Raw genomic sequence first — 7,107 nt, forward strand, 5'->3', positions numbered from 1 at the left:
AAGGTAAGTTTTTTTGGGTTTAAAGCAGGGGAAGAGGGAAGAAGGGGTAGCAGAAGCACTCAAACTGAGCATCCATGAAGGCATTATGTCTTTTGGTACAAACCATGGGATGTTCATCTGTCCCTAGTATGCTGCCTTAAGCATTAGGAAGGTCAGTTTGGAAGTAATTTCAGTAAATAAATCCAAACAGTGACTGTAGTGATTGTAGTAATTTAGAGGCATTTCCTTAAAAGAAACATTAGGATGGGAGTTTAGAGATGATCCCAGGAGAATGATGTGAAGGAGTGGGGCCTGGCTGGCTGAAGGAGCTCCAGCAGAAATCTGGCTGTTGTAGCTGCTGGGAGGAAGGGTGGGATATAAATGCAATAAAAAAATAAATATATAAGATGCTAATTAATGAAATTTCTATGTTAAGTCTTACCTCAGGGCATTGAACCAAAACTTATTACAGTGACCAGGCAGATGATTTTAGGCAGCTCACAAGAACAGCATTGCTGTTGTTTGTCCTGAGCAGTAAGGATTCAGAAATACTTTCTCTTAACATAGAGGCTCTATTTAGCTGTAATTACCAACAACAGTGTTGATAGACCTCTGTGAATTTGTGTAATCCAGGGATAGGGCACCTGTGGCCTTCCACATGTTGGACAAGAGCTCCCATTATTCCTGACGATTGGCTCTAGTGGCTGACACTGATGGGCGTTGGAATCCATCAACATTTGGAGGGTCACAGGTTCCTCATTCCTGGTCTAAACCTTTAAAAAGCTATCTAAAGGACTGACCATCACCACATCTTGTGGGTAGCGAATTCTCTAAATGAATGACCCCTAAATGAATGACCCTTGTGTGAGTCCTGAAGCATCTACTAATCAGCTTCACAACGTGAACAGAAGGTCTCTTGATTCATTTTCTTCACACTATTCCTAGGTTTATAAACCTTGATCATGTCCAGATGGCATGCTAAACTTCAGTTAATCTAAATTGGGAAGTGCAATTTCTTCCTTGGGCCTGTGTTAGAGGAGGAGAGCGGAACAGGAAGCATGCAAGCCTCGGGAGGAGGTTGAGCTCAGTCTTGGAATGCTAAACAATGGTTTAGCATTCCATCCGAATGTTTAGCATTCATTGTTTCATTTGTTTCTGAAAATACATGCTGACACCACGTAATATATTTACTAAGATGCAGAATTCAGTTAGTAATATATATTCCAGTTTTCAGCATTTTCAGATATTTTCAGCTAAACTGTGTCCCATCAAGATTCCCCTTAATGCTTTACTTATATTTATGCAGATTTCTCTGGCCTTTTTATTCCAAAAGTTATTTAGCGTGACAAATAGGGAAAATGGATATTTGGCAGCTGTATAGCTTAACCATTTTGCCGGCGCAGCTTTTCTGAAATTACTGAAGGTTGTGTGGTTCCCCCCCCCCTGTATTAAAAGAAAATGTTTATTTTGGTTTTGAAGTAAATTTTCAACTCTGTCTGCTCATTTTACCTACAAATAAAGTGTCAGCTCATGAATACAAGTATATTTTCACTCCTTTAAGTCATGGAAATTATAAACAGAAATGTCATATACTTGCAGCCAGATCATTTTTTCCCCTGAAAGTTCTCCCCCCCCCCCAGTTCTCCATTTTGCTTTTATAGTGAGAAGCTAGTAGAATGTATGGCCGATGTCTGAGCTCTGCCTTTTGGGACAAGCTAGACGTCATTCACAAGAAACAAACAAAAGGGCATTAACAGTTTGCTGGTGTTCAGAAGGATATTTGATACAGCCACAAAACTTAGTGATGCTGTTCAGTATAGCATCAGGTGGGTTCAAGCTGGAAACAATGAAGCTGGAATTTATTACAATATTATTCAGAGCAACAATCGGTGTGTTTTTAAAGATAAGGAGCGTTTGCAAAATAATACCATACTGGCACTCTGATCCTGCGATTATGCATAGCTGTGGTGGCAGAGTTGCATGTAAATTCAATGCACCTTCTTTAGCAACATTTGGGTAAAAAGGGGATGCTTACCAAATTCATCCCTCTTAGGTTTTCCACAAAATGTGAATTACTTGATCTTATTTGTGGACCAACACCAATGTACTAGAGAGCTGTCGTTCTGTTTCTGATTTACTGACATTTTCAGAGTGCTGCACGTATCTGCTACACAGTTTGCTGTCCCCCCCCCCTTACAGATAGACATGCACAAACACCTATGCTCACAGAAAACAATCGTCATACAGTGCTCATTGACCATTGGATCAAGAGTCCTTTTTGTTCAGTGTTGAAATCGATGCACATTCAAAATCTGAACTTTGCGTGTATGCCAGTTTCAGAAATGATCCAAGTCAGAAGGTAGGCAGAATGGAACTTGGGGCAGAGCCAGCCCATGTAACAATAATGAAATGAATGGTGAATATCCACTCATTCTCTGTGTAAGCATGTAACACAGGCCATTCTATTGTATGGCATATCTGTTTCTATGACACACACACTATACCAGATTCACTAATAAGCAGAAAACCTTGCAGTTTAAGAACGTATCTATAGCCAACAGATATTTCTATCAAACTTTAAAAAGCAGGAAAATTGGGCAGCTACAGTGAATGCACAAAGGGAGCATGAGACATGACCTTCTCTCTGAGATGTTGTACTGCCCTACAAATTTGTCAAAATGCAAACACCATTTGGGTTGGTCTTTCACAGTCCAATTCACTTCCTGTGCAGCTTGGAAGAGTTTGGTAACATAGGAAGGAGGAGGAGGGGAGGGCAGGTTTGATCATTTGCATGCTTTTTGAGTTCAGTGGGATTTACTCCTGTGCAATCATGCTTAGGATAAGTGAAACTGACCTGGGGGAGGGGCAGGGAGGGGGAAGGGAGAAAGGGGGAGAGGAGGAGATTGGATGGATGGGCACTGGGCAGAGGGGAAGCCCATTTGCATTCCGAAAGGAAAACATTGTGAACAGTATCATTGTTTTTCAGGGTTTCCCCCACCTTTTTATTCTACAGCAGGTGCATGTAGCCTCCCACCCAAATTTAAACCAAAGCTGTCCCTGGCCACATCCACACCAGACCTTTATTTCACTTTAGACAGTCATGGCTTCTCCCAAAGAATCCTGGGAAGTGTAGTTAGTGAAGGGTACTGAGAGTTGCTAGGAGATGCCCTATTCCCCTCCTAGAGCTTCAATCAGAGCGGCTGACTGTTAAATCACTCTGGCCACTGGAGCTCTGTCAGCGGAATAGGAGTCTCCTCTCAGCACCCTTCACAAACTACACTTCCCAGGATTCTTTCGGGGAAGCCATGACTGTCTATGGTGAAATAAAATCTGGTGTGGGTGTGGCCCCCTGATTAGCCAAGCCCAGCATCTGTGAGTCTGGCTTTTAGAACACTGAAAGTTGGTTCTTACTGAGCATGCCCGACATTATCATTGAGTTCAACATAAAATTTCTTAAATTAATTAAAAATCCGCCAGACATATTTTTCTAAACTGCAGAAGATGAAGATCAGGGTATGGGGCAAGGTCAATAATAGGATTACAGGTACTCTGTGAACATGACTGATTTTTAATTAATTTCAACAGTTTATGAGAACTCTAACAGAAAAAGCCTAAAAGAGGTCTGTTTTTTTTCCTCTTTTTACACTTTGAATGATTCTCTCTGACTGTTATGTTTATTGCCACAAAAATTTAGAGGGTTGTTAAGCAAGCGTTTCTCAGTTCAGGACTATACGTTTTGTAAGGTTCTGTTTTGAAATGAGCTTATGGGAAGCATCAGAATGGGATGGGGGTATTTTCAATTTAACATTGCGAAATGCGAAAAATCCATGCAGGCTATAGTATACAGCCACTCTTGTGGCTGTATAATTACTTCCATTTTAAGGGTTTAAGGGTTACTTTAACAGTTACTTTGCACATACATGTAGATCACTTAATTTTCCATCATGTGATTACTGAACACTCGGGGCTGATTCAGACAATACCAGAGCTTAAGGTGGGAAATGTACTTGCTGAACATGTTTTCCCACATACCTAGTGCACTGACTCCACCTCTGCCATCCTCACCTGTATAGGCAGGGATAGATCATCCAACTGATACCTACAGTCTTACAAATTCAGTGGGAGGTCAGATGAATGAGTGATAAACCAGGAAATTGTTTCACATGCCTAGGCATCAATTGGATGATCGATCCCTGCCTATACAGGTGAGGATGGCAGAGGTGGACAGCAAAGGTAGGGACAACATGCCAGTTACGTGGAGCAAAGCTGTGCACACACACTCCCTTCCAAACATTGGGCTCTGGTATCACCTGAACTGACCACTGATGACTCATGTCATGTCCACATAGCTTTGCTATGCAATGTTGCCTGACTTGGTTAGGACAGATACCAACAGAAAATGGTATATATACATAGGGAGCTGGATCCAGAAGAAATGGGGCACATGAATATATATATCCATGGGATTTTCTTGGTAAGAGGTATTCAGAGGTGATTTACTATTGCCTTCCTCTAAACCTATGTCACCCAGTATTCCCAGGCGGTTTCCCAACCACGTACTAACCAGGTCTGACCCTGCTTAGCTTCCGAGATCAGATAAGATTGGGCATATTCAGGGTAGTATAGCCATAGCCAGGGCACACTTAGGCCCATGAAAATCAATGGGCTTTTTTAGTCATGACTATCTTGTCCCATTGATTTCAGTGGAATGGAAGCATGAATTGGATGCAACCATGGATTGCTGATTAGGAAAAGAGGTGGCTAACAACTTAACACAGGGAATTTTCCTAGATAAGGGAGAGGCAAGGCTAACAACAGATGAAGGTGAACAAAACCAAATAACTTTTAAACATTACACTGTGCTATTGTTCTAGAACCAATAATTTCATATTAAAGACCTGCACAACTGCAGTGGACAGCATCTGACACAGAGTGCACCCCGTTGCAAGCACTTCTTTGTAATACATGGTGTTTGATGATACGTCATTCTAATATGGCTTAAATGGAGCTATATTTAAGCATCTGTGTGGCTGCTGTTGTAGCCTGTTCATGTTGAGAGCTAAAACCAATGACCATCCACATCATGTATCTGTTGCTTAGCTTTATCATTCCAACAGACAACAGGGACTCAGATCTCTGAATGCCCCCCACACATTTAAAAGAAAGAAAAGTCAGAAAATAAAACTCCTTACACATACAAAACTAACTTGTCAGAGGAAAGGCTAGCCTGGCTGGTGATGGATGAATTAGGCTGCTTTCACACATGAGGCTAATAGCGCTAGTTTAACAGATTAAAAATCTAGCGCTTTGTTCCGGATTTCAAAAATCCCTTTCACACTGCAGTACCAATTTAGCGGCATTTTGTGCAATGGTCTTTCACACAGCACTCTCACCTACCGCGGCCGTTAGAAGACTGCTTCTTTTCCTGACTTTTCTGTTCAAAAGCTCTGCTTGTTCCTTCTGCGTGGGGGGGTTGAAAGAGGCATGATCGCAATCAGCTGAGAGGCGCGATCACGATCAGCTGAGAGGCACGGTAGCGCAGCAGCAGAGGCTGTGGTTGAGCACAAGCAGCAGCAGCACAGGTTGCTCTTAGGAGCAGCTGGGATCGGCTGGGAGGTGTGGAGGTGGCAGCGCAGCAGCGCGCAAAGGCTGCATGCTGGGACTGCTGTTGGTAAGGGCGGGAACGCACTGCATGCTGGGATGGCTGACACCTGAGCAGCGGCAGCTAGTGCAAAACTCCCACAATCTTCTGGGTTCCCAGCCTGCTATTGGAATTTTTGTGGTATCATTTATTGCAGAAATTAGCGCTAAACTTCCACTACATTCCACCAGAATTCCGGAGCTACCCATTATGTTGTGTGAAAGCTCAAATTTTATGCACAATTTAACAGAAAAAAATCATCAGAATAACGGAATAAAGTGCAGTATGAAAGCACCCCCTGTCTCTTTCTGATCTATTTCACTTTTGCATTAGCCCATTTTGCCCTATTTCCACATTAGTGGAGCAATTCTGAATGGCATGGTGTGTGTGTGGGGGGAGCAGAAGGTGGGAAAGAATTGGTCCCAATGGTGTCACATGATGACAGTGGGGCTGGTTTGGAATCCAGTGGATCTCCGGCTGGCTCAACCCCACCCTTGAGGCTTTTTGCCATTTCAGAGCTTTTTGCAATCTGTTGCTGGTAAGGGATCCCACTGGTGGCATTTCCACTTGTCTGTATGGTCAGCAGGTAGAATGGTGAACTCCATACCACCTTTGCCCAAACACTCTTCCTACCCACCCCATCTGGCACAAAGTGGGTTTGGATTGTTCTGTCCATTGCAAACTTAAAAAAAAAATCCACAAGTGCATGTGCATTTAAATATTTGTCTTTAAATGTATTCTCTTTCAAAATTTGTTTTTAATTGTTAAATAATTATTTATGCATGTTTATAATTAGAAATCATTATATACATTTCCAGATTAAGTCAGAAGGTAGGCAGAATGGAACAAGAGGCAGAAGGGAACACAGGTAAATTATATGTATTAACAACAAAGCAAAGGCATTCTATAGTTGGAAGTTGTCCTGAAACTTATCATTCCAAAATATCACATCATTCTAAACACTTATTTAGTTGTTCATTGCTTGCTTTTCCATGATACAGTAGGGCCCCACTTTACGGTGCTTCGCTTTACAGCGTTCCGCTAATACAGCGGTTGTGAATTGTAGAAAGGCCCCACTTTACAGCGCTTGTTCCACTTTTACGGTGGTTTTTTGCCGCCGGGCGCCATTTTGGTCAATGTAAGTCAATGGGATCTGCTTTACAGCGGTTTTTGCTTTACAGCGGGGGTCCGGAACGTAACCCGCTGTATGAGCGGGGCCCTACTGTATGTTAATTTAGTATAATGTATTTTTGTATGTTATTTTCACTAATATATTCATATTTATGTATATTTTCCCCCTACATGCATTTTTGTAAATATTGTTTGGTTGGAGAACTCTATCACAAAATTCTTGTAAGTGTGAATTTTGAAGGATGGCTGTGTTTTGGTTCTCCTATTGCTTTGGAAAGTGCATATATTATAGATTTGGTTTTAAATGCGAACCGAATCAGATTTCTCTCCCCATCCCTAGTGGGAAAGCATTCAGT

General features: G+C 42.0%; 1 pseudogene; it reads right to left on the minus strand.

Annotated features, from left to right (window-relative positions):
* Positions 1-4,494: 4,494 nt before the first annotated feature.
* On the minus strand, positions 4,495-4,613 carry LOC133389831 (5S ribosomal RNA; annotated as a pseudogene).
* Positions 4,614-7,107: the final 2,494 nt, after the last annotated feature.

This window comes from Rhineura floridana, chromosome 7, assembly GCF_030035675.1.
Source record: "Rhineura floridana isolate rRhiFlo1 chromosome 7, rRhiFlo1.hap2, whole genome shotgun sequence".
Lineage (NCBI taxonomy): Eukaryota > Metazoa > Chordata > Lepidosauria > Squamata > Rhineuridae > Rhineura > Rhineura floridana.